At 44.0% G+C, this 27,867-nt stretch overlaps 1 pseudogene across 1 annotated transcript; it reads right to left on the minus strand.

The window, feature by feature from the left end:
- Positions 1-8,889: 8,889 nt before the first annotated feature.
- LOC109450905 (ubiquitin-ribosomal protein eS31 fusion protein) lies at positions 8,890-27,004 on the minus strand (annotated as a pseudogene). Its single transcript, XR_002137897.2, has 2 exons — positions 26,984-27,004; positions 8,890-9,372 (listed from the first exon to the last, which is right to left on the minus strand). The product of XR_002137897.2 is annotated as a ubiquitin-ribosomal protein eS31 fusion protein (transcript).
- Positions 27,005-27,867: the final 863 nt, after the last annotated feature.

Consider the following 27,867-nt stretch of genomic DNA (forward strand, 5'->3'; position numbering starts at 1 on the left):
TCAATTGATGGACGTCGAAGTTGTTTGCAGTGTTTGGCCATTATAAATAAAACTACTAAAGGCGTCTTCTGGTGGACATGAGTATTGGGCAGCAGTCGTTTCCAAGGCAACCGTCATTGAGAACTACTGATAAAGAGTAAAGCGACCGCCCGGTGGCTCAGGCGGTTGGAGCTCCATGCTCCTAACTCCGAAGGCTGCCGGTTTGATTCCCACATGGGCCAGTGGGCTCTCAACCACAGGGTTGCCGGTTCAACTCCTTGACTCCCACAAGGGATGATGGGCTGTGCTCCCTGCAACTAAGACTAAACACAGCACCTTGAGCTGAGCTGCCACTGAGCTCCCAGATGGCTCAGTTGTTTGGAGCGCGTACTCTCAACCACAAAGTTGCCGGTTTGACTCCCGCAAGGGATGGTGGGCTTCGCCCCCTGCAACTGGCAACTGGACCTGGAGCTGAGCTGCGCCCTCCACAACTAAGATTGAAAGAACAACAACTTCACTTGGAAAAAGTCCTGGAAGTACACACTGTTGCCCAATAAAGTCCTGTTCCCCTTCCCCAATAAAATCTTTAAAAAAAAAGAGAGTAAACCACAGTCCCAATATGGTGTTACTTGTGCTGAAAGCACATGATACCGAATCTAGATTTAATATGCAACCTAACTGCAGTGCCAGCCTCTCCCAGGCGTAGAATTTTAAACCAATCAGTTTGGAATTTCCTGATCGGCACTAGTGAAGTAATCTGCCTCCTCAGACCCTCTGCATTCCCCTAAGGGAAGGTGTCCTTGCCTGAAATAATCCACTCTTAACTTCTTAGTCCCACCCTCTTTCTGTCTATAAAAACCTTCCATTTTGTGCAACCCCTCAGAGCGCCCACCTAGTGGCTAGATGGGATGCTGCCCGATTTGTGAACCACTTAATAAAGCCAATTAGATCCCCAAATTTACTCAGTTGAATGTTTTTTTTTAACGCAACTGACTTTGAGCAGTCTATAAACTCCTGAGGGCCACTGTTAAAGATGGAAGTCAAAGCCCAGGTCTCCAGGGACCCCTGGGAGTCCCCTCCCCCCCAGTTGGAAATGAATAAAGTATGGCTTGTAAAGATTTTCTAGTCCCAGTTCCTTTCCGTTTCAGGTTCCAGAACCTTTAATAAAATCTGTCACAGCAGGAATGGAGGGAGACCTGGGGAGCAAGCCTCTATTTCTGAGGCTCTGGGAACAGGGTGGAGGGACGCTTTCATGGCCCAGGTGGGGTGATGCACTGGCTGTGACAACAGTAAACCAGACATTCCTCAACAGCCATGCAGGCCTCACATCTCCCCACATCTCCCTTCGCCACGTCTAGAATAGCTTCCTAACCCTGTAGCGTGTTACCTCCTCCCACCCCGGAAGAAACCTCCTCAAAAGAACCATCTGTGATTTTTCATTTTTAGCTCCCACGGCATATGTGAATTTGTGAGAAGTAGGTAGATGGCTGCTGATACATTCCTGGACACACACACACACACACACACATACACACACACAGTCACCCACATCTGGTGCCATGGGGCTGAAGGTGCTATTTCTCTTTTAAGTCGAGCCTGACCATCCCTCCACATAGGCAAACCACACCATGGACACCCTCTCCTTCAGTGACTGCCACCTCTGCCTGTCATTGTTTGGGGCAACTGCTCTTACCTCACCTGCCTGGAGCTGCCATGATTCCTGAATTATTTGATAATGACCAGTGTTGAGGCAGAAACAGAAGACAGAGGTCAGGGACTGCCATATGTTCATAGCCTGTTGGACCCGTTGCCTTGCGTTGGATCTGTTGACGATGCTATAGAGATGATGCATGTTGGTGTCAAGGTGTGGTTCATCCACTGTCACCTATAAACCTCTGAGCATTTTGCATATGCCCTTGTTTTCTTATCTGCCTAACTACATCTTCAAGTACCCATTTTACAGCAGGAAAAACTGAGGCATGGAAAGCTTTGGAATGCCAGATCCACAAGAGCAAGGATTTCTGCCCCTGGTGCTCACAGCTGGGGCCCAGTAGCCTGGGACAGTACCTGGCACACAGGAGGGACTCAGTAAAGATGTCTTAACAAAATGGATGAAGCTTATGGTGCATTTTGGTTTTGAAACTACTACCATCAGTATCCTCTCCCTCCTGAACCTCCTTCCTCAGCACAGGCCACCAGGACAAGCAAGGCAGCCACACTCCCCTTGGAGAGCTTCCCCTCCCATGCCTCGCGGAGCCTCTCTTCACTTTTGCAGTGGAGAGCGTAGACTCAGGAGCTGCACAGCCCGCTGCAAAACTCAGCTCCGCCACTCTGCAGCTGGGGGCCTTGCGCCAATCTCTGAGCCTTTCTGTGCCTCGGTTTCCCCATCTCTTCACTGGAAATAACAAGAGTACCAACTTCATGGAGTTGTGGGGAGGATTCAAAGAGGTCATACAAGCGATGTGTCTGGAGCAGTGCCTTGCACGTGGCAAGTGATCAAGAAATGTTAGCTATTAGTATTACTTTAAATTGTTTAAATTTCTTTTTTCCATTTCACTATAAAACATAATCAGACACAGGAAACCACAGAAAATAAAGGTACAGCTTAGTGAATTTTTATAAGGCAAATGCCCTTGTAACCACTATCTGTATCAAGAATTTGCTAAGCGTCCTCCCCCACCCATCCCAAGTATAGCCCCTGGCTTCCTCCAACAGTGCCCAGTTTGGGGCTATCACAAATAAAGCTGATATGAACATTGGTGTACAGGTTTTTGTGTGGATACATGCTGTCATTCTCTTGGGTAAATACCCAGGATTTGAATTGCTAGGTTGTATAGCAGGTGTGTGTTACAACTGATATGAAACGGTCAAACTGTTTTCCAAAATGGCTCTACTATTTTACATTCCCATCAGCAACACATGAGACTTCCAGTTACTCTGCATCCTTGCCAGCATTTAGAATTGTCAGAGCTTTGTATAAATTATTTTTTAACCCATTTTAATAGGTATGTAGTGGTATCTAATTAAAATTTTCATTGCATTTCCCTAGTGCCCAATAATGTTAAGTATCTTTTCATGTGCCATTCATACATCTCGTTTTCTTTTCCTTTTTAAAAAAATAATTGTAAATCGGTGCAGCTGTTATGGAAGGCAGAGTGGAGGTTCCTCAAAACAATAATAGGGGTGGCCGGATGGCTCAGTTGGTTAGAGCATGAGCTCTGAACAACAGGGATGCCGGTTCAATTCCCCGGGATAGTGGGCTACGCGCCCTGCAACTAAGATTGAAAACAGCAACTGGACTTGGAACTGAGCTGCGCCCTCCACAGTTAGATTGAACGACAACGACTTTGAGCTGATGGGCCCTGGAGAAACATACTGTTCCCCAATATTCCCCAATAAATTTTTTTTTAAATTAAGAATAGAATTACCATATGGCCCAGCAATCCCTCTTCTGGGTATCTACCCCAAAAAATCTGAAAACATTTATCCATAAAGTTATATGTACTCCGTTGTTCATTGCAGCTTTATTTGCGGTGGTCAAGACATGGAAACAACCAAAGTGTCTTTCAATAGATGACTGGATAAAGAAGATGTGGTATATATACACAATGGAATACTATTCTGCCATAAAAAAGATGAAATGTACCATTTGTGACAACATGGATGGATTTGAGATGATTATGCGAAATAAATGAAATAAGTCAAACAGAAAAAGTCAAGAACCATATGATTTCACTGATATATGGTATATAAAACTGAAAACAAGAAAAGAACAAGACAAACAAATGACTCATAGACATAGACAATAGTTTAGTGGTTACCAGAGGTTAAGAGGGAGGGGGGTGGTAGATGAAGGTAAAGGGGATCAAATATATGGTGATGGAAGAAGAGAACTGCCTCTGGGTGATGAACACACAATGTGATATACAGATAATGTAATACAGAATTGTACACCTGAAATCTATGTAACTTTACTAACAATTGTCACCCCAATAAACTTTAATTAAAAAATAGATACATGTAATATTGAAAAAATAATTAATTTTAGGTTTTCAATTATAGTTGACATTCAATGTTATATTAGTTTCAACTGTACAGCATAGTGATTAGACACTTATATAGCTTATGAAGTGATGCTCACCTTATGGAATCTAGTACCCACCTGGCACCACACATAGTTATTACAATATTGACTATATTCCCTATGCTGTACTTTACATCATCATGACTATTTTGTAACTGCCAATTTGTACTTCTTAACCCCTTCACTTTTTGCACCCAGCCCCCAACGCCCCTCCCATCTGGAAACTATCAGTTTGTTTTCTGTATCTATGAGTTTGTTTCTGTTTTGTTTGTTCATTTTGTTTTTACATTCCACATATAAGTGAAATCATATGGCATTTGTCTTTCTCTGTCTGACTGATTTCACTCAGCATAACTCCCTTTAACTTATCCATGTTGTCACAAATGGTAAGATTTCATTCTGCACAAAAGAATGAAATCTTACCATTTGCGACAACATGGATGGACCTAGAGGGAGTTATGCTAAGTATGTGATATATACATATCACATCTTTATCCAGTTTTCTATCAATGGACACTTGGATTGCTTCCATATCTTGGCTATTGCAAATAATATTTCAGTGAATATAGGGATGCACATATCTTTTTGAATTAGTGTTTTGGATTTTTTTTCTAATAAATACCCAAAATGCTGGGTCATATAGTAGTTCTTTTTTTAATTTTTTGAGGAACCTCCATACTATTTTCCATAGTGGATGCACCAATTTGCAATCCCAGCAACAGTGCACGAGGGTTCCCTTTTCTCCACATCCTCGTCAACACTTATTTATTGATTTATTGATGATAGCCATTCTGACAGGAGTGAGGTGGTATCTCATTGCAGGTTTTATTTGCATTTCTCTGATGATTAGTGACATGGAGCATCTTTTCACATGTCTATTGGCCAGCTGTATGTCCTCTTTGGAGAAATGTATACTAGGTCCTCTGCTCATTTTTAAGTCAGCTTGGCTTTTTTTTTTTTTTTTTTTTGGTGTTAAGTTGTCTGAATTCTTTTTTTTTCTTTTCCTAGTCAAGTTGTTGTCCTTTCAATCTTAGTTGTAGAGGGTGCCGTTCAGCTTCAAGTTGTTGTCCTTTCAGTCTTAGTTGTGGAGAGCGCAGCTCAGCTCCAGGTCCAGTTGCCGTCGCTAGTTGCAAGGTCTTGCGGGACTCGAGGAATTGAACTGGCAACCTTGTGGTTGAGAGCCCACTGGCCCATGTGGGAATCAAACCGGCAGCCTTCATAGTTAGGAGCATGGAGCTCTAACCACCTGAGCCACCGGGCTGGCCCCTGAATTCTTTATATATTTTGGATATTAACCCCTTATTGGATATGTCATTGGCAAATATCTTCTTCTATTCAGTAGGCTGTCTTTTCATTTTGTTGATGGTTTCCTTTGATGTGCAAAAACATTTTAGTTTGATGTAGTCCCACTTGTATATTTTTTCTTTTGTTTCCCTTGCCTGAGGAGACATAGCCAAAAAAATATTACTAAGAGCAATGTCAAAAAATTTACTGCCTATGTTTTCTTCCAGGAGTTTTATGGTTTGGGTCTTACATTTAAGTATTTAATCCATTTTGAGTTTATGCTTGTATATGGTGTAAGAAGATTGTGCAGTTTCATTGTTTGCATGTATCTGTCCAGTTTTCCCAGCACCATTTATTGAACAAATTGTCTTTATCCCACTGTATATTCTTACCTCCTTTGTCATAGATTAAATGACCATATAGGTGTGGGTTTATATTTAGGCTCTCTATTCTTTTCCATTGATCTATGTGTCTGTTTTTATGCCAGTCCCATGCTGTTTTGATTACTATAGTCTTATAGTATAGTTTGATATCAGGTAGTGTGATACCCCCAATTTTGTTCTTTCTCAAGATTGCTCTGGCTATTTGGGGTCTTTTGTGGTTCCACATAAATTTTAAGATTATTTGTTCTAGTTCTGTGAAAAATGCCATTGGTATTTTGATAGGGATTGCATTGAATCTATAGATTGCCTTGGGTAATATGGATGTTTTAATGGTGTTAATTCTTCCTATTCATGAGCACAGCATATGCTTCTATTTCTTTGTATCTCTTCAATTTCTTTCTTCAGTGTCTTACAGTTTTCTGAGTACAGGTCATTTACCTTCTTGGTTAAATTTATTCCTAGGTATTTTTTTAATGCAACTGTAAACGGGATTGTTTTCTTAATTTCTCTTTCTGACAGTTCATTATTGGTGTAGAAAAATTCAATCGATTTCTCAGTATTAATTTTGTATCCTGATACTTTACTGAATTCGTTTACCAGTTCTAATAGTGTTTTGGCGGAATCTTTAGAGTTCTCTGCATACAGTATCGTGTCATCTGCAAATAATGATAGTTTTACTTCTTACTTTCCGATTTGGATGACTTTTATTTCTTTATCTTGTCTGATTGCTGTGTCTAGGACTTCCAATACTATGTTGAATAAAAGTGGTGAAAGTAGGCATCCTTGTCTTGCTCCTGATCTTAAGAATGACTTTTAGCTTTTCCCTGTTGAGTATGAAGTTAGCTGTGGGTTTGTCGTTATATGGCCTTTATTATGTTGACATATGTTCCCTCTGTTCTCACTTTGCTGAGAGTTTTTATCATAAATGGAAGCTGGATTCTGTCAAATGTTTTTTCTGCATCTATTGATATGATCATATGATTTTAATCTTTCATTTTGTTTATGTGGTTTATCACATTAACTGATTTGTAGATATTGAACCAATATTGCGACCCAGGAGTAAATCACACTTATTATGGCGTATGATCTTTTTAATGTATTGCTGAATTCAGTTTGCTAGTATTTTGTTGAGGATTTTTGCATGTATGGTCATCAGGGATACCAGCCTATAATTTTCTTTTTTTCTTTTTCTTTTTTTTTGGTAATATGTTTGTCTGGTTTTGGAATCAGGGTAGTGGTGGCCTTGTAAAATGAGATTGGGAGATTTCCCTCCTCTTGAATTTTTAAATTCTTCTTTGAATGTTTGGTAAAATTCACTTGTGAAGCCATTTGTTCCAGGACTTTTGTTTATTGGAAGTTTTTGATTACTGATTGGATTTCATTAGTAGTATTTAGTTAGTTCAGATTCTTTTGTTTGTTCTTGATTCAGTCTTGGAAGACTGCATGTTTCTAGGAATTTATCCATTTCTTCCAGTTGTCCAATTTGTTGGCATATAATTTTTCATAATATTTTCTTGTTATCCTTTGGATTTGGTGTCAGCTGTCACTTCTCCTCTTTCATTTCTGATTTTACTTATTTGGGTCTTCTCTCTTTTTCTCCTGATGAGTCTGGTTAAGGGTTCATAATTTTGTTTATCTTTTCAAAGAATCAGCTCTTGGTTTAACTGATTTTTCATATTGATTTTTTAGACTCTATTTCATTAATTTCTGCTCTGATCTTTATTATTTCCTTCCTTCCACTCACGTTAGGCTTCATTTGCTCTTCTTTTCCTAGTTCCTTTAAGTGTAGGATTAGATTGTTTATTTGAATTTTTTTTGGTGTTGTTTCTTGAGGTAGACCTGTAGTGCTATGAATTTCCCTTTTTAGGACTGCTTTTGTTGTGTCCCATAGATTTGGGGTCACTGTGTTTCCATTTTCATTTGTCTCAAGGTAGCTTTTGATTTCTTCTTTGATCTTGTTGTTGACTCATTCATTGTTTAGTAGCATGTTGTTTAACCTCCATGTGTTTGTGTGTTTTTCAGTGTTTTTCTTGTAACTGATTTCTAGTTTCGTACCATTGTGGTCAGAGAAAATGCTTGATATTTTTTATTTCAGTCTTCTGACATTTATTGAGACATATGGTCTATCTTGGAAAATGTTCCATGTACATTTGAAAAGAATGTATATTCTGCTGCTTTGGGGTGAAATGCTCTAAAAATATAAATTAAATCCATCTGGCCTAGTATGTAATTTAAGGCCACTGTTTTTTGTTTATTTTCTGTCTGAAAGATCTGTCCATTGGTGTTAAAGTCCCCTATTATGATTGTATTACTGTCGATCTCTTCTCTTATGTTGGTCAATATTTGCTTAGTATATTTACCTAAATATACCTATGTTGCATGTATAAATGTTTACAAGGGTTATATCCTCTTGTTGGATTGATTCCTTTATCATTACGCAATTTACTTCTTTGTCTCTTATTATAGGTTTTATTTTAAAGTCTATTTTGTCTGATATAAGCATTGCTACCCCAGCTTTTTTGTTTATTTGTTTCTATTCACAGTAAATATCTTTTTCCATCCCTTTATTTTCAGTCTGTGTGTGTCTTTCAATCTGAAGTGGGTCTCTTGTAGAAAGTATATGTATGGGTCTTGTTTTCTTATCCATTCAGCTACCCTATGTCTTTTTATTGGGCGGGGGAGGGAAGGGGAACAGTGTGTACTTCCAGGACTCTTTTTTTCCAAGCCAAGTTATTGTCCTTTCAATCTTAGTTGTGAAGGGTGCCGTTCAGCTTCAAGTTGTCCTTTCAGTCTTAGTTGTGGAGGGCGCAGCTCAGCTCCAGGTCCAGTTGCCATTGCTAGTTGCAGGGGGCACAGCCCACCATCCCTTGGGGGACTCGAGGAATTGAACTGGCAACCTTGTGGTTGAGAGCTCACTGGCCCATGTGGGAATCGAACCGGCAGCCTTCAGAGTTAGGAACATGGAGCTCTACCGCCTGAGCCACCGGGCCGGCCCCTACTCTATGTCTTTTGATTGGAGCATTTAATCATTTTACATTTAAAGTGATCATTGATAGATTCATAGTTATTGCCATTTTATTATTCATATTTATGTTTCCCCCCTTCTTCTTCTTAAAGAAGTCCCTTTAACATTTTTTTGCTGGTGGTTTATGTTTTTAATTAATCCATATACAATTATGTGTCTTCTGGATTGTTGAAGCAATAGGTCAGAAAACATTTGCCACAATAATGTCTGTTAAAGTGGCTGGCCATAAAAACTCCAGCACCACATTCATCTGAAGGGCACTCCTGATGAAGGTGACTGATTTTGCCATTCTCATCCACCTTATAGTGTTTTAGGACAGCCAGCTTAACCTTCTGTCTCTTATGCTTATTCTTCTTGGGAGTGGTGTAAGACTTCTTCCTTTTCTTAGCACCACCATGAAGTCTCAACACAAGATGAAGAGTGGACTCCTTTTGAATGTTGTAGTCAGACAAAGTACATCTATCTTCCAGTTTCTTGCCAGCAAAGCTCAGTCTTTGTTCATCAGGAGGAATTCCTTCCTTATCCTGGGTCTTGGCCTTTACATTTTCTATTGTATCCAAGGGTTCAACCTCAAGAGTGATGGTTTTCCCAGTAAGAGTTTTCACGAAAATCTGTATCTTAGCAGTGGTTCCCCCATCGATGGTGGATTGGGAACACCATTTAACATTTCTTGTGATACTGATTTGATGGTGATGAACTCCTTTAGCTTTTTCTGGTCTGAGAAGCTCTTTATCTGTCCTTCGATTTTAAATGATAGCTTTGTTGGGTAGAGAAGTCTTGATTGTAGGTCCTTGCTTTTTATCACTTTGACTATTTCATGCCAATCCCGTCTTCTTTTTTTTTTTAGTTTTCTTTTGTGTTTTTTTTTTAATTTGGGGAAGAGGAACAGGACTTTATTGGGGAACAGTGTGTACTTCCAGGACTTTTATCCAAGTCAAGTTATTGATCTTTCAATCTTAGCTGTGGAGGGCACAGCTCAGCTCCAGGTCCGGTCGCCGTTTTCAATCTTAGTTGCAGGGGACGCAGCCCACCATCCCTCGTGGGAGTCGAACCGGCAACCTTGTGGTTGAGAGCCCACACTCCAAGCAACTGAGCCATCCGGCACTGGCCCATGTGGGAATCGAACCGGCAGCCTTTGGCATTAGGAACACGGAGCTCCAACTGCCTGAGCCACTGGGCCAGTCCGCCAATCCCTTCTTGCTGCAAAGTTTCTGTTAAGAAATTAGCTGACAATCTTGTGGGAGCTTCCTTGTAAGTAACTATTTGCCTTTCTCTTGCTGCTTTTAGGATTCTCTCTTTGTCTTTAAACTACCATTTTAATATGTCTTGGTGTGGGCCTGTTTGGCTTCATCTTGTTTGGGACTCTCTGCACTTCCTGGACTTGTATGTCTATTTCCTTCATCAGGTTAGAAAAGTTCCCAGTCATTATTTCTTCAAATAGGTTCTCAATCCCTTGCTTTCTTTCTTCTTCTTCTTCTTCTGGTATCCCTATGATGTGAATGTTATTATGTTCAATCTCGTTGTGGAGGGCGCAGCTCAGCTCCAGGTCCGGTCGCCGTTTTCAATCTTAGTTGCAGGGGTCACAGCCCACCTTCCCATGAAGGAATTGCACCAGCAACCTTGCTGTTAACAGCTTGTGCTCTAACCAACTGAGCCATCTGGCCACGATTCTGGCAGCTCAGTGGCAGCTTGTTGTCTTCAGGATAGTTGTGGAGGGTGCAGCCCACCGGCCCATGTGGGAATCGAGCTGCTGCGAGGAGCTTGTGCTCCAACCAACTGACCATCCAACTGCCCTGGGACATATTTCTTTGTTTCCTCATTTTGGTTGCCTCTTTGTGTTTGTTTCTATGTATTAGGCAGATCTGTGTCTCCCAGTCTTGGCAGAGTGGCCTTATGTAGTAGGTGTCCTATGTGGCTCAGTGGCACTGTCTCCCTGGTCACCTGTGCTGGGTGCTCCAGGAGTGTCCCTTGTGTGGGTTGTGTGTGCCCTACTGTTGTAGTTGAGCCTTGACTGCTATTGGCATGTCAGTAGGTGGGATTCACCCTCAGGCTTACCGCCTGTGGGATTTGGGCACATCCACAATTTACAGGCTTCTGTATAGTGGGTTTTCCTGTGGAGCAGGATTAGCTCCAGTGGGCCCTGGTGCCCTTTGGGTGTGCTGCCTTTGGGGCTAATAGGGTGGTGCTCTGCTGTAGTCTGAAGCCAACCTCCAGGTTTTTGGTTCTGGGACCAAGTCTTGGAAGGGGCTCTGGTGCAGACCCAGGTCAGCCACTGCCACTGGTTGCAGACTATCTGGTAGGAGAAACAAAGCAATCTTAGTTTGGTTGTTCTATGTGCTGGACCTGGAGGCATGTGGGAGATCCCACACTGTGAGCCGAGGACTTCTGCCACCAGTACCAGGCCTAGGGTAGCTCTGCAAAAAGCCCAGGACACCCCGAGGTCTGCGGCTGCCTGCCAGCTCTCATAAGGCTCAGTGGCTGATAAAGCCTCATGTGGTATTCGAGTTGGGAAAGGAGGGGTCTCAGGGTGGGATGGGTGGTGTTCACCAGGTTAATGTAGATTCTGGTTTGGTGATAGTGCCGAGTCTGGACATACTCAGCAAGTCTCAGAGCACCCTGAGGCTAGCTTGTGCCCACCTGGGGCCTGCAAACCCCTGAGAGTTGTCCAAGAAAGAGTGCAATGTGGGTGATTCTGGCTGCTGGCCAAGAATGTGCCTCTGGCATTGTGCGAATTGGATACGGTTGGGTCCCAGGGAGTCACCAGGTTAGAGTGAGTGGAGCTCATGAGGCCAATGTAGATTCAGATTTGTCCATGAGGGAGAAGGCTCAACACGGGAAAGATGGTGCCTACCTGTCAGCCGCATGGGAGGATGATTCTATACAGGGAAAACTGTCCCTCCAGTCCTCACCCTAAAGCCACGCAACAGTGTCTCCCTGTATGTCTCTGACTCCTCCTGAGTAACGGTCCCTCTGCTGCAGCCCAGGGTGAGTGCCTGTGAGCGTCTGTGCATGGGAGCTTTAAGAGGATGTCTGGGTTTCCCACAGCCTTCCTTCTCACTTGGATGGTCAGAATCCTCACTGTTTTTCACAGCTAGATGTTGTTGTACTCCAGGCGGGGGAGCCCAGTGTGGGGCTGGGGTCCCTTGCTCCTCTGGGGGGTACTTCCACAGCTGAGATGTCCCTCCTGATTCTCAACCGCCACATGCAGATGTGGGACTGGCCTCCGTCACGTCCCTGATCCTCCTGCCAGTCTTGACATGGCTTCTTTATATCCTTAGTTATAGGACTTCTGTTTAGCTAGACTTCAGATGGTTCTCCAGGCTGATTGTTCTATAATTTAGTTGTAATTTTAATGTGGTCATGGGAGGGAGAAAGCACAGTGTTTATCTACTCTGCCATCTTGGCTCTTTTGCCGATACCCCTTTTTTTTAAAGATCTTTTCAAATCTTTTGCCCATTTAAAAACTTTTAAGGTTATAAGCATATCCTTCTGTTTTCCTTTAGAAGTATTTTAGTTTTAACTTTTACACTTACATATATGATCCATTTCAAATTAAATTTTGTATATGGTGTAAGATAAGAATTGAGATTCTTTTTGTTTCAAATGGATATATATTCTCCCAGCATCATCTGTTGAAAAGATTATCCTTTCCACATTGAATTACCTTGGCACCCTTGTTGAAAATCAATAGACCATAAATTTGTGGGTCTACTTCTGGACTCTCTTCCATTCTATCCTTATACCAATATCATACTTTCTTGATATTGTAGCTTTGCAGAAAGTCTTGATATCAGGTAGTGTAAGTCTTCTAACTTTCTTATTCTTTTTAAAAAAAATGATTTTGGCTTGCTCATTAAAATTTTTTTATATGTAAATGTGATAAAAGACAAGGAAAGGCTTACAAATTGAAGGAGATTGAGGAGAAATAACAATTAAAAGCAATGTGGGATTGTAGATCAGATCCTGGAATCAAAAAGGGACATTATTGAAAAATTCATGAAATTAAAGTAAGGTCTGCATTTTAATTAATAATATTGTACCAATGTTAATTTCCCATTCTTGGTTATATAGATATTAATATTATGGGAAGCAATGTGAAGGATATAAGAAAATTCTACGTACTATTCTTGCAACTTTCCTCTAAATCTAAAATTAGTTCAAAATAAGAAGTTTTTAAAAATGTACAAATATTGATTGTAACAAAAGTACCACTCTGGTATGAAATATTGATAGTGAAAGAGGCTGGGAAGAGAAGGGCAGTAGATATATAAGAACTCTACTTTCTGCTCAATTTTGCTGTAAACCTAAACTAAGGTCTATTAGAAAGAAAATAAGAAAAGAAAAGGTGCAAATGAAAAAGAATGAGATAAGATTTTAAAAGCTTGATATGTCTTATTATTTTTTTTAGATTTTTTTCCACCAATGATTTTATTGTGGTAAAATACACATAAAAGTTTCTATCTTACCCACTGTTAAGTGTTCAGTAAGTACATTCACGTTGTTGTGCAACCATCACCACCATCCATCTGCACAACTTTTTTCATCTTACAAAACTGAAACACTATACCTGTTAAACACTAATTCCCCATTTCCCCCATCCCCAGCCCCTGGCAACCACTTTCTGTCCTTGTGTTTTTGACTACTCTAAGTACCTCATACGTGTAAAATAATACAGTATTTGTCTTCCTGTGGCTGGTTTATTTCACTTAGCATAATATCCTCAAGGCTTACCTATGTTGTAGCACACACACAAACAAGGCACAAATGCAAAGAATGAGATAGGCGGAAAAGCTTGACATGTTTTTTTAAGTCTCTTTTAATCTACTGAGTCTTCCTCTATGTTGGTTTTTCTATGCTGTGTAACAAATGATCACAAATTGAGTGGGTTAAAATAACACACGTGTATTATCTCACAGCTACCGTGGGTAAAAGGCTGGGCACGGCTGAGCTGGGTCCTCTGCTCAGGGCCTCACAGGCTGTGGTCAGGTGTTGGGTGGGCTGCTTTCTCATCTGGAGGCTTGACTGGGGAAGAATCCATTTCTAAGCCCATTGAGGTTGTTGACAGATCTCTCATTTCTATGTGGTTGCATAACTGAGGGCCCCAGATGTTTGCTGGCTGGTGGTCAAGGCCACCCATAGGTTCTCGAAACTGCCTGAAATTTCTTGCCCTCTCCATTGGCTGTGGACAGCATGGCTGTTTTCTTATTTAAGACTAATAGGAGAGTTTCTCCCTCCAGTCTGTTAAGATGGAGTCTTCTATAACAAAACACAGACATGGGAGTGACATCCCATCACCTTTGCCATATTCTATTGGCTAGGAGCAAAACACAGGTTACACCCACACTCAAAAGGAAGGGACTATACAAGGGCAGACTCATTGGGGGTCACTTATGGTGTGTTGGCCACACTCTCCACTTCTTTTTCTCTTTACAGTTAAGTCTTTGAAATACCTGGGCTGTTTGACCTGTAGTTTCCTGCAGTCTGGACTTTGCTGATTGGACACACACTGCAATTCAACATGTTCCTCTGTCCCCTGTATTTCTGGCAAACTGGCAGCTAGACCCAGAGGACTGATTGGACTCAGGAAGAATCCCTTTGGGAACATTTCAGGACATGGCATGGTCTTCCCTCAGGAGGCACATGATGTCTAGCTGTATCTCTGTTTGTGATATTAGTAGCCATTGATAGCCAGCACCTACATCAGTTAATTCACAGCAGGTAGCAAAATGAGAATGTTCTAATTCTACTATTTCATGTGTCAGTTGCAATATTTTTATAGAGATGCTTCCCCTCTATATATCTATGTTACACTGTGGTATATAGTTCATATACAGAAGGCAGGATACATTTCTGATTCATTTCTTTCGGTCATCAATTTCCAAGATAATAATAAATTGGTTCCCTATCAAAGTGACCAATTATTGTTTAATAGTGTTATGAACCCATGCATTTAAACGTGTTTGATTGATTTAAGTCTATTGCAATTCTTATCCTTATTAAAGCTCATATGGTCCAGTGGGAGCCTCGTCAAACTGGCTCCTGAGTCCTTCTGACGTGACCCTGTTAGTCTCTGAGCGCTTCCTGCTAGCTGGCATGTCTGGGGATCCAGGCTCGTCTTATACCTTGTGCCTTCCTGCCCCATGCTTGAAACGAGGCAGGTCTCCAAGAAGCCCTGGTTTCTTTTCATAGGCGATGATATTTCAAGGCCGCAGTCGGGGCTGTAGGGATGCTTATTGCTGTTGGGTTGATTACTGTTTCTAGCCTTTCTGGTGGACAGAACTAGGAAACACATATGTACATATATAGCTCATCTGACATGAGGAAAAGAGGGGGTTGTTGGAGCTGAGAGGTAATAAATTCAAAACTGGCATATCCACTCTTTTCCAACCCTTCTCTTTTCTTCTTTTCTGTTGTCCCTATTCTGTAGCTCGATTTTGTTCTGCAACCAGCAGTTTCTCCCCAGTGTGGGCTCCTGTCCCCACAGGGTAGGGGGCCTTGGCAGGTCTCTTTCAAGAGTTTATAGGAGTTAGACTGTTCCAGGCCCATCAAGCCGCTGCACTAGCCACTGTGCGGTGTTGGCTGCCGATTGGTCACCATGCTTTCCCATGAATATCTGTGGCTTATTTTGGGGTCCTCCTATTTTTTAGGTCACCAGATGCTATCCCTGCTGCTTCCCCCTGCTACCTTAGACAAAAAGCACAGGGCAGCGGGGAGAGAGGGGGTTGGAAGGGAAAGAGGAAGCAAGGGAAAACAAAGGAGGGAGGAGATGAGATCTTTCTTCAGAAAAGATGCAGCTACCAGACCGGCCAGAACTTGATTTTGGTATCCCATAGCAGACCCAGGACACCAGTTGTAATGAATTATATTATTAGCACTACAGGGAGGGGAAAGCTCCACTCCCTGTGTTACCATGACAGTTCCGACAAGGGCCAAATAAGGGGGGAAAATCCATCCTCCCAACTGGAAGGAGTGGTCAGCAAAGACCCGCCTGGGAACTTCTATAACACCACCTCTAAGTCTTAACTATTTCGCCCTCATTTTGAAAATAATATGTTCCCCCGGCCTGCCCATTGCCACCACCCTGGGAGTGCACTGCCCTACCCTCTTTCTTTCAGTAAATTCATGGCTTGCTCAGCTTACTCGGTGCACCTTGGAACTCTTTCCTGTGGCATAACCAAGAACCTGTTTTCCGGCAACAGCTCTGCCTCTTCCCCCACAGATGCAAGGCTTGTAGCTGTCCGCAGTTTGTCCCCATCCACTCATACTTTAGACGGCTAGAGTCACTTACTCTGCTGGTGCCCGGGCTAGGCGGGAATGTCCAAAGGACTCACTGGGCATTTCCTCACTGGGCCTAGTGGCTCAGCATTCAGTCATCTAAGCTTTAAAGTGTGGTGGCTTCCCAGAGAGCTTGAAAGCAGGGGCTAGTAGGTCTGAAGGTCACTCCTACTGCATTCTGTTGGTCAAAACAAGTCACAGACCCGCCCAGAGTCAAGTGGGGAGGATAGACTCCACCTCTGATGGGAGGAGCTGCAGGTAGGTGCAGGGAGGGAGATGGATGAAGCCATCTTTGGAGATCCCAACAAGGGCTTGTCTGACCCAGAGCCCAAGCAGGTACCATCCCCCACCCTTAGGAAACTTGCTGGGGCCTATGGAAGCCTACCTCAGTTCCTGTCACTAAGGGGTGGAAGGGGAGGAAAGGATGGGTGACTCCTGGTCTCCAGGGTGTCCAACCCATTATGTAGTTTCCTCCGGGGGCTCTGGGGAGCCTGGGGATTGGGGTGGGGGTGGGGTTGTGGAAAGGAAAGGAATTAGCTCTCATTTTCCCTCCCCACCCCATCACTTGCAGGCCCCCTGAGGGCTGGCAGGACATATGGCCCTGCCAGTGGTAAGTCAAACCGGGAGCCCTGCCAGGGAGCGCCAGATGGAGCAGGAGGAAGGCACAAATCAGCCTCCATGGCCGGCGCCATAAATAACGCTCCTGGGTGTGGGTGGCAGCTCTGCAGGCCCATTTCACCAGCCTTGGAATATCCAGGCTATGCCCCCTCCCTCGCCGCTGTCCTGTAAGTCTTAATCGAGCTGCCTGGCACAATAGCTCCTTGCAGCCTGCAGGGGAGGACAGCTGAAGGGAAAGATATAATTTGACGAGTCATGCACACTCCAAAAGTCATTATTTCGTTGCTACCTTGCTGTTCCTCCGAGCTCGGGGCTGAGCCTCCTGGCTGAGTGTGGGGACAGGACACCTTCTGCTGTACAAAAGGGCAGGGCAAATTTTTCCCTTCTGATGCCTCAGCTTTTTTTCTGGGGCTGGCTGATGCCATATGGCAGTTCCACTTCCTCTGCAATAGAAGTGAATTTTCCTAAATTGGAGAGCTGGCCCTCAGCCTTTCCAAAGGTCTTTTGTGTCTGATTCTCTCCCCTCAAGGTGATTTGACTTTCTGCCTCTGGTCAAATTCCACAGGCTGAATCTTTCATCCTCAAGGAGCAGAAGCAGAGTTCCACCTGTCAGAAATCACCAAATATCTTGGCTGCGAGGCTCCCGGTGAGCCACAGAGCCAGGAGGGGCAGAGACTGCAAAGACAGCTGAGCACGAGCCCGTGAGCTGCTGCTGTCATCTCCTGGGGCTGTTCCTCCCATGCTTGGTGTCATGGAGTTTTTTTGAATCGTGCAACATCTTAGAGCGATTCTCAGAATGTAGCCCAGGTGCCATCTGGGAATCACCTGGGGAGCTTTAAACAATGTCAGGTTCCAAATCAAAACCATGAGATACCGTCCCACACCTATTAGGATGGCTACTATCCAAAAAACAGAAAACAACATGTGTCGGTGAGGATGTGGAGAAACTGGAACCCTGTGCACTGTTGGACGGAATGTAAATTGGTGCAGCCACTGTGGAAAATGGTTTGGAGGTTCCTCAAAAATTAAAAACAGAACTATTATATGACCTAGCAACCCCAGTTCTGGGTATGTACCCCTAAGAACTGAAAGCAGAGTTTCCAAGAGATATTTGCATACCCATGTTCACTACAGTCATGCGCCATTTAACAACTGGGATGCATGTGGAGAAATTCATCCTTAGGCCATGTCGTCATTGTGGGAACCTCACAGAGTGCACTGCCACAAACCTGATGGCACGGCCTACTACACACCGAGGCTATACAGTATAGCTCATTGCTCCTTGGCTACAAGCCTCTACAGCCTGTTACTGTACAAAACAATTCAAGGTTAAATCAAGTGACAATGATGCAATCAAGAGACACGTAAACGTGAGCGGCTGCTGCCAGCGTAACACAGCATACTGTTTTACAGCAAACTTTTCTAAAATAACGATAGAAAGTATAGCGCAGTGAATACTCACACTAGTAACATACTCAGTTATTATCAAGTATTGTGTACGGTACATAATTGTATCTGCTATAGTTTTATACTGTAACTGGCGACACAGTAGGTGTGTTTACACCAGCATCACCATGCGTTGCGCTGCGATGTTACAGTGGCTATGACGTCACTAGGCAATGGGAATTTTTCAGCTCCATTATAATCTATGGGACTGCTGTCATGTGTCATTATGTGGCGTGTGACTATATTCACAATAGCCACGTGGCAGAAGCAAATCAACTGTCTGTCCTCAAATGAATGCATAGAGAAAATGTGGCATACGTGTATACACGCAATGGAATATTATTCAGCCTTAAAAAGAAGGACATTCTGTCACATGCTACAACGTGGATGACTCGAGGACATACGCTAAGTGAAAGCCACAGGATCAATACTGTATGATTCCACTTACCTGAAGTACCTGAGATAGTGGAAATTATAGAAACAGAAAGTAGAAAGGTGGTTTCATGGGTACAGAGTTTCAATTTTGAAGACGAAAAAGTCCTTGAGATCTGTTGCACAACAATGTAAATATGCTTAACGCTACTGTGCACTTAAAAATAGTTAAGATGATGAATTTAATGTTATGTGTGTGTGTTTTTTAACCACAATTTAAAAAAGAGGAGCTTACTTCCATTTGGAATGCAAACAATTAACAAAAACAAAGGCAGGTTCCTGCCCTTTGCCAGACCTCCAGGTTCACAATCCCTACAGAAGAGGCTCGGGAAGCTGCCTTTTAAACAAGTCTGTAGGTAATTCTTAAGCCCAATAATGTTTCTTGTCTTAGATGTCGTGATTAAGAAAACAGGCTCTGAAACCAAACTACTTGGCAACCAAAGCGACCCTAGAAAAACAACTGTCCTCTCTGTGCCTTAGTTTGCTCATCTGTATAATGGGGATGGTAATTGTGCCTACTCACAGATGGGAGTATGGTAGGGATTGAATTAGTTAAAAATCAAAAGCATTTGGTATTATGATGATCAAAATCAAGTGCTTCCTTTTGACCAAGGGGAACTGAGGACCAGAAAGAGGAGGTGCTTCATCAAAACTCATTCCTCAATGTGGTGCCAGAGCCAGAAGGACCCAGCTCACAGGCCACCATGCACGGCTCACCTGCCACATGTGCTATCTTGTGCCTCAGTCCCCGAGGGCCTGGCCAGGAGACTGGGTCACCACAGTGACAGACTGGAGAGGAATGCAACCCTGCCCTGAACACATATGCCTTTCCCTAGGATGCCTCCAGGTTATTCCATTTCCCTGGCAGATAGAATGAGGGCTTGCTTTAGGCAAGGCACAAACACTGGGTGTGGGGTTGGAGGTGCTGTGGGTGTATTAACTGGGAGCTGCCTGCCTCTTTGATCAACCCCAAGCCTTTGCGTGCCTGAGCTCCCTGGCTTCTGGGAATGGAACAGCACTGGCACAGAAGCATATGGAGCCTTCTGTGAGAGTCCCAGGTCCTATAGAAAAACTGCATGAACAAATGTAACCTAATGGCTTTGGTGTAACACTAAGAACAATAACAGATAAAGTGGGTTGCCTGTATACTGTGTACCTAGCTCTTATGGCTATGATCCCATTTTACAGATGATGAAACTGAGACACAAAGTATTTAACTAACTCACCCCAAGCCACAGAGCTGGTAAAGTGGAAGCAGCCTGGCATTTGACTGTCCTGAGTCTCAGCATCCTCATCTGTAAGGTGGACATAATGATAGGGGCTGCGAAATGAGGGGGCTGCCATCAGAGGTGAAAATGGCCGGCCAATATTTGTTGCATGAGTTTGCTGAAAGATGCACAGACCTTGAGGTCCCCATGTTCCTTTTGGAGGAACTCAGTGCAGGGTGGAGAGTGGGGAGGTCTGGGTGGGGAAGGTCACCTCTAGGATGGAGGAATGGGGAAGGCACAGGGACACGCTTGGCCCCTTGGGGTCTGGTGGGTCTGGGGCTCAGTCCACAGGTCTGTGGTTACATTCTCTGGAACCAGATGCAAGTCAGGCTCGGTGGCAGGGCTGCAGGGGTGGGGGATGGGGGTGGGGGAGTGGGAGGAGCTCAATAGTGTTGGGATTTGTTGTAATTTGAATGCAGGTTGCAACTTTGGGGGGATGGGACAGGGATTCCACCTGTCACTGAGCATTTCTACAGTCACCACTGTTGCCATTTCTTCCTCTTTGGAGTTCAGCACCTGTGGGCGGGGCATGGTATGCTCCAGGTTGGGCCTGGGGCCTTAGCGCCTGCTTTGGCTTGTTCAGCTGCAGGTGGGGTGAAGGGGACCGAGTGGGATGAGGGAGACAGATAGGCTTAGTGCCTCTGTGGCCTGCCCAGCTGCTCTCCTCTGGGCGCCTACTGCAGATTCAGCTGTCTGGGACAGGACCCCAGAGCCAGAGAAGAGACAGAGAAGGGGCAGGCATTCTTCTTTCTGCAGAAAGTGACAAACTTTCTTTCCCAGTAAAGATTCCGATTTTCCAGGAAGAACGTCTTTCCCATCAGGAGGCGAATGTGCCTGCAGCAATAGCACGGTAATCTCTCCACTATTCATGGAGTGCCCACTATGTCCTCACATTATCAATCGTCTTTCTGATAACACAGCAAAGTGGCCACCGTTTGCTCCATTTTGCAGATGGGAAAGCTGAGCCAAGGGGTTCAGCCTGGGCCCAGCCTTCGCTCTCACACAGCTAGCAAGTGGCAGACCCAGGACTGCCTGGGCCCAAGGCTGTACCGGCTTCCGCAGCCAGGCCAGCTGGCCTCAGAGAGGAAAGGAAAGGGGCTTCATAGTAAACAGGCTCAGTGTAATCCCTATTAACAGCTCAGAAGCCTGTTTTACAGAAATAGAAAAACTCATCATACAATTCATATGGAATCTCAAGGGACCCCAAATAGGCGAAACAATCTTGAAAAAGAACAAAGTTGGAGATCTCACACTTCCTGATTTGAAAACATACTACAAAGCAGCAGCAATCAAGACGGCACGGCACTGGCATAAAGACAGACATACAGACCAATGGAACAGAACAGAGAGCCCAGAAATTAACCCATACGTATATGCCCAAAAGATTTTCAACAAGGGTATCAAGACTACTACACAATGGAGGGAGGACAGTCTGTTCCATAAATTGTGTTGAGAAAACTGGATATCCACATGCAAAAGAATGAAGTTGGACCTCTACCTAACACCATGTATAAAAATAAGCTCAAAATGGATCAAAGACCTAAACATGAGAATTGAAACTAGAAAACTCTTAGAAGAAAACATAGAGGAAAATCTTCATAACATTGGGCACGGCAATGATTTCTTTGATATGACACCAAAAGTGTGGACAACAAAGAAAAAAATAGATAAATTGGGCTGTATCAAAATTTAAAACTTTTGGGGTAGGTGAAGGGATTAGAAAGCACAGTCGGTAACCACGAGATGGCCACGGGGTTACGAAAATCAATTTGGGGAATGTAATCAATAATGTTGTAAAGATTTTGTAAGGTATCCGATGGACGCTTGTCTCATTAGGGAGACCACCTCAGGGATGATGTAGATGCCTGATCACTGCACTGTACACCTGAAGCTGAAGCTGAACAATAATGAATGTCAATTACAATTACATATATATGTTTATATATATATATATATATATATATATATATATATATACATATATATATATTTACAAGAAATGGAGTATAGCATTAGGAATAGAGACAGTAGAAATGTAATGGCTGTGTACGATGTCAGAGGGGTAGTGGATGGGGAAAGGGGGGTTGTCACTGTGTGAGGGATATAAATGATAAATGTTTAACTATTACATTGTTTTGTGCACCTGAAACTAATAAAAAAATAATTTAAAACTTTTGTGCATCAAAGGACACTGTCAAGAGAATGGGAAAATTTTTGACCTTTTTTTCTTCAAATTTTTAAACTGATATATAATTCACATAATAAATGATACGAGATAATGCACATAACATAAAATTCACCATTTTAAAGTATATAAGTAATTAAGTAGCATTTAGTATATTCAGAATGTTGTGCAACCGTCACGAGGATCCAATTCCAGAATATTTCCATCGCCCCCACAAGCAATCCCATATCCTGTAGCAGTCACTCACCGCTCACCCCTCTGCTCGGCCACTGGCAACCACTAATCTATTTCCTGTCTCTCTAGACTTGCCTATTGACCCCATTTTTTAATGCAAAATTTTAGTCAGATTTATTTCCATTATCAATTTTCGTTGAGAAAATATTTTCTGGAGTGAATGGTATTAAGAAAAGATCATTCTTTGAGCAATATTCTACAGCATGCAGTAAAATTTTTTCCAGTTTGATTTTCACCTTGCTGAAATTACTGTGATTGAGATAAATTCGTTTCTAATAATTTTTGTAAAACCCACGTGATTTATTGACTTTGTGGGGGATAGAGACAACATACCACGTTTCACTGTTTAGAGTGCCTGCAACTGTGAGTTTTCTTTGTGGCCATATTTCTACCAAGTATAATTTCCCTGATCAAATTTTGCAGGTGTGAATTTTGTCTAGAAGCTTTGACTTTCTCTGAGTCATTGTTAAGTTGTTTTGATGATTTCTCAGGAGCATTCACTGACCTCCCTCATGAAGACTATCCCGTTACTATCTGACTCTTGAATCCCCTCTTAGTTTTCATAACACTATCACCACCCGACATTATTTTATATTTATTTGTTTATCTGCTTATCATCTGTCTTCCCACCAGGCTGTGAGTTCCTGGAGGGCAGGGATTTTCGTGTCTTGCTTATGGCTGTATTCTCACCGCCTAGAACAGTGCCTGGGACACAGCGGCCCTCAGTACATGGGCTGAACGAAGGAATGAAACATGGTTTGGATAGAACACACGGTCTGAGTCTGTCTCATAGTCCATGAGTGAAATCATGAGGGACTGTATGAGAGAGAGAGAGAGAGAGAGAGAGAGAGAGAGAGAGAATGCAGGACTGGGAAGGATCCAAGGCCAAATGATGGAGACAAGCCATCCCACACTGAGGATGAGCCACGTTCCAAGAAGCTCCAGTTTTGCCAGGGAGACAGATATCCAACAGAACAGCCTGTTTAATTTACTGACACTACAAATGGCGACTTATGGCTTAGGGGCAACAGAGCATGTTGCCGGCATGACTGGAAAGGTGCTGACGGAGCTGCCCAGAAACACCCGGGCAAAGGAGAGACCAAGAGGACACGGAGGTGTAGGTCTGACAACACTGGCACCTGCACCTGCTGCTGCTGGAGGCTGACAGCTGGGAGCGGCCTTCTCTCCCTCCATTCTGCCCCCTTGGACACGTACTGAGCAGCAGAACCACAGCCAAGAACTGGCCCCCATGACGCAAACCCACTTCAAGTCCTCCATCCTGGCTATCCATTGCCGCGGAACAAACCACCCCAAAGCTTAGTGGCTTCAAACAACAGTGTATTATTACTCTCCTGATTCTGTGGGCTGACTCAGCTCAGCTGGGCGGTTTTCTCACTCGAGATCTCTTGTTTGCAGCCAGATAGCTGCTGGCATTAGAGTCATCTGAAGGCCTGATGGGGCTGGAAGTCTAGGAGACTCTGTCTCTCTCTCTGCTGCTGGTCAGTGCTGGCTGTCAGCAACGGCTGTCAACTGAGCGTGTGGCAGGAAGCCGGGCTACACTGAGAACTAGCACATCATCACGTCTGCCACATTCTATGAGTCAAAGTAGTCACTGGGCTCAGATTGAAGGGAGGTGGAGCCATAGACCCCACCTCTTGAGGGGAGGGCCAAGTCACTTCGCAGAAGAGCATGGGATGGGAGCTATCATTTGCACCATCTTTGGGAAATGCACTCTGTCATAGCCTCAAAACGCATTGAGGTGGGGTTCTACCAAGATAAGCAAAGATTTCCTGCTTTTGCAGAGTGTTCTTGACTCTTCAAAGAGCTTTCATGCCCACGTTCATCATAATACCTGTCAGGGACATGGGCTGTCTGTGTACATGAGGCAGCACCTGGATCCAAGTACTGCTGCTTCCTTCCTGCATGACTTGGGCAAGCTATTTCCCCTCTCTGTGCCTCGGTGTCCTCGTCTGTATAATGGGGGGATAATAACAATGCCTGCCTCACAGCTTCATTGCAAGAACTAGGCAGTTGGAATAGTGTCAAGGACAAAACAAATCCACATGAACAATGGTTATTATGATTACTTCCCCTATTGTGTCTATTTTTATCTTTAACATTTGTAATTTATTTTAAAAAATATGTTATACGGTTCAAACAGCAAAAAGGAATACGAGGGAGCAGTCGGATGGCTCAGTTGGTTAGAGCGTGAGCTCTTAGCAACAAGGTTGTCGGTTCAACTCCCACATGGGATGGTGGGCTGTGCCCCCTGCAACTAAGATTGAAAACGGCAACTGGACTTGGAGCTGAGCTGCACCCTCCACAACTAGATTGAAGGACAACGACTTGACTTAGAGCTGATGAGTCCTGGAAAAACACACTGTTCCCCAATATTCCCCAATTAAAAACAAAAGGAATATGGGAGTCCACAGAGCGGAGTCTCCCTGCCTGGTGTCCGCCTCCTGCTTCTCTTCCCTAGAGGAAACCACTTTGCCCAGGTCCTGCCAGAAACACCTTCTGCATTTACAAGCAAACATGGATATATATTCTTCTGCTACCTCTTTTTTTATATACACAGATGATAGTGACTATACTCATAGTTTTACAACTTGTTTTTCCCCTTCGAATAGATATTTGGTGATTGTTTCATATCAAAACTTTAAGAGCTGCCTCACCCTTTTTATCAGCTGCATAATATTCCATCGTGGCTGTGCCATGATGTGCCCAATGAACCTCCTGTGGAGGTGGTTTACTGTCGGCAGCTCTAACACACTGTGCTGTGATCCATCCCCATTGTGCTGGTGAGGAAACTGAGGTCTGAGAGGCAAAGTGTCCCACCCCAGGCTACACGGTGAGTTGGTGGCAGCTCCAGGATCAGATCGTAGTCCCCTGACCCTATCCACGATGTATTCCCATCTCATCTCTGCTTGGGCCTCCTGGCTCTGGGATGGGTGGAGCCCGCATGAAAGGAGACAGGTGAGGGTGGTGAGCAGGCAAATCTACCAGTGCTGTTGTCGTCTCCTCCCCAGCCTGACACATGGCTGCATGATGAAGGAAACGCAGTTGGAAGAGCCCGGGCTCTCAGACTCCAAATAGCAAAGCAGAGACCGCAGGCTGGAGAGGGTGCTTTGCAGCAGTGAGCCTCATGGCAGTGCCTTTGCATAAACCTCGTTTTCTCCTTCAGGTGGGGTTGGCTTTAGAGGAAGTAGACGCTGAAACTGCCCATGATAGGAGAGGAACTCAGCCCTATAATTGAGGTAACTGGGATCATGACCTAGGCCTGCAACTGATTCACAGGACCCTGGGGCAAGTCACCCAACCTCTCTAAGCCTAGAAGGTGGGAGCTTGACCCAATGGGGTCCCTGCAGTTCCAATGCCAACTCAATCAATGCCTCCTTAAGAACGCTCATTTCCTCATTTAAAAAAGTAGGAGTGAAAGTAATACCGGATGTGGTAAGAATCCAATGAGATGATGCATGTGAAAGCCCGTGGAAAAGTAAAAATTCAACACACCATACAGATTCCCCTCCCAGCAGGTATTAATTTTGAGGATGACATTACAAATAGTGAACTCTGTCCACGACCACATCTTCAGTATAAAAGTTTATTATATACTGAAGTGTAGTGAACCGCACTTCTCTGTTGTTCAGGCCACAGAAATCAAAAACCAAAACGCCAAAACTTTTGTTCCCTGTTGAACTTGATACCAACCATCTGCTTAGGTAGCCTGCCTGCAATTTAGGTACAATGCCACTAGGTGGCGATGGTGCCACGGAGGGCTGTTCCGGAGCAGACACCCTAAGAATCATCTCAAATGTCCTTTTTTATACATTGAGAGGCCTCACCAAAGGAACCACTGAGACTTAGTTTCCTCACCTGTAAAATGGGGCTGATAGTACAAAATATGCTCATGTAAAATCCTCCTGTGCACAGCAAGACCTTCAGTAAATGTATGCTTCTTTCTGGAGTGATTAAGAACATGGCTGTGGAACCAAACTGCTTCGGTTTGAATTCCAGCTCCACTACCTACCAGCTGTGTGACCTTGGACAAATTACCTAACCTCTCTGGGCTTTAATCTTCCTGTCTGTCAGTGGGGCTAGTAATCATACCTACCCCCATAATTTATACATGTAAAGTGCTTAGGAAGTGCCTGCTCCAAGAAAAGTGCTCTGAGTTTGCCATTGTCTGTGTATGTCCTGGGGTGAACCCTCTTTAACATAGTCTGGGTCCCAACTCTGGGCACCTCCCAAGATTGAGGGCCTTGTCAAAATGATATGTCTTTAGGGTGTTTTTAATCCCCCTCCCTTCCTCCTGGCATAAGTCATGGACAGAGAAAGCCACAATTCCAAGACTCCAAGTCTGGGCTGGGGATTCAGGGCACAGCTTGCAACAACCTCTGTCTACCAGACAGGTTATGGAAACCAATTTGCAAATGTGAAACTAGCTGGTGGGAAGATAAGGAGAGGGCACAAGGGGCTGTGAGGCTGTTTTGAAAGCCCTTTTGTCCCTTGAGGATGTCCTGCTCACCTCCATGCATGCTGCAGGTTGCGGGGGTGGGTAGAGAGGAATCTGGTGATGACAGCACATGACCAAAAGTCAGGAGATCTGTTTTTAGCCCAGCTCTGTCACTGAGGCTCTGTGTGTCCTTCAACGAGTCACTTTTCTTCTCTGGGCTTCAGAGTCCTACTCTGCCAAAACTGGGACACACTCCCTGCCTTCCTTTCCAACCAGAGAAATGGTGGGAGTAGAGAAACTCCTGAAAACCTCACCTCCTCCTTGAAGCCTTCCATCTTGGGCAGAACAAAAGGGAATCCAAAGCCTCCCCCTTTCCTCCCCCCTCCCGATATTCATTACCAATCCATTATTCGCTCATTCATTGATTGCACATGCTCTCAGTGCTGATCTGCCCTCCTGTCTGCATGGCCTTTCTGTCTTGTCTGCATTTGAAACTCCTCTGGGGAGGGCTGTGCCTGCCTCCTTACTCTGTACAGCACGGAGAGTCTAGCAGAGGAGGCTTGTGATAGAGGGATGGCGTGAGGCTCTCTGTGGCAAGGAAGGTCCCATGGAATCCCAGACTGGTCGGAACTTAATGGGATGGAGAAAAGTGAGCTGTTGGGTAGATTAAGAGATGCAAAAAGGCTAATGCTTTGAAAAGTGAAAAGTGCTATGCAAATGAAAGTCTTATTCTCTGGACAAGGGCATAAAAGAGTAAGAGAGGATGAGGAAGAGAAAGAGGGCTGGGGTGTAGCTCAACTTCGATGAACGTGTTTTGCAATTAGGAAATCTACAAGGAAGTTAGTTCAATCTTAGGAAGCATGGAAGTTGTGTGTCAATTTCCAAAATAACATTTAATTTTGGATGACCCATGGGCAGGGGTGTATGTATGTGTGTTTTCCACTGTCATTTTTTTTTTCAGGGTTTAGGGCTGCTGAGGTCTTAATTCAATGCCAGGCATACCTCAAGTCCAGATGGAATGAGCCCAGCTTGTCTGCTCCCTTACCCCCTCTCCCCATCACCCTACTCCTCCCTCCATCACTTGCCTATTCAGGTCTGCCCCTCATTACCCTCCCCACAGCCGCTCCAAGTTGCTCCAGTTTCTGCCAACCTCCAGCCTTTCTTACCTCTCTGCTTTATGACCCGATCCCCTGTGAAT

This window comes from Rhinolophus sinicus, linkage group LG05, assembly GCF_036562045.2.
Source record: "Rhinolophus sinicus isolate RSC01 linkage group LG05, ASM3656204v1, whole genome shotgun sequence".
NCBI lineage: Eukaryota > Metazoa > Chordata > Mammalia > Chiroptera > Rhinolophidae > Rhinolophus > Rhinolophus sinicus.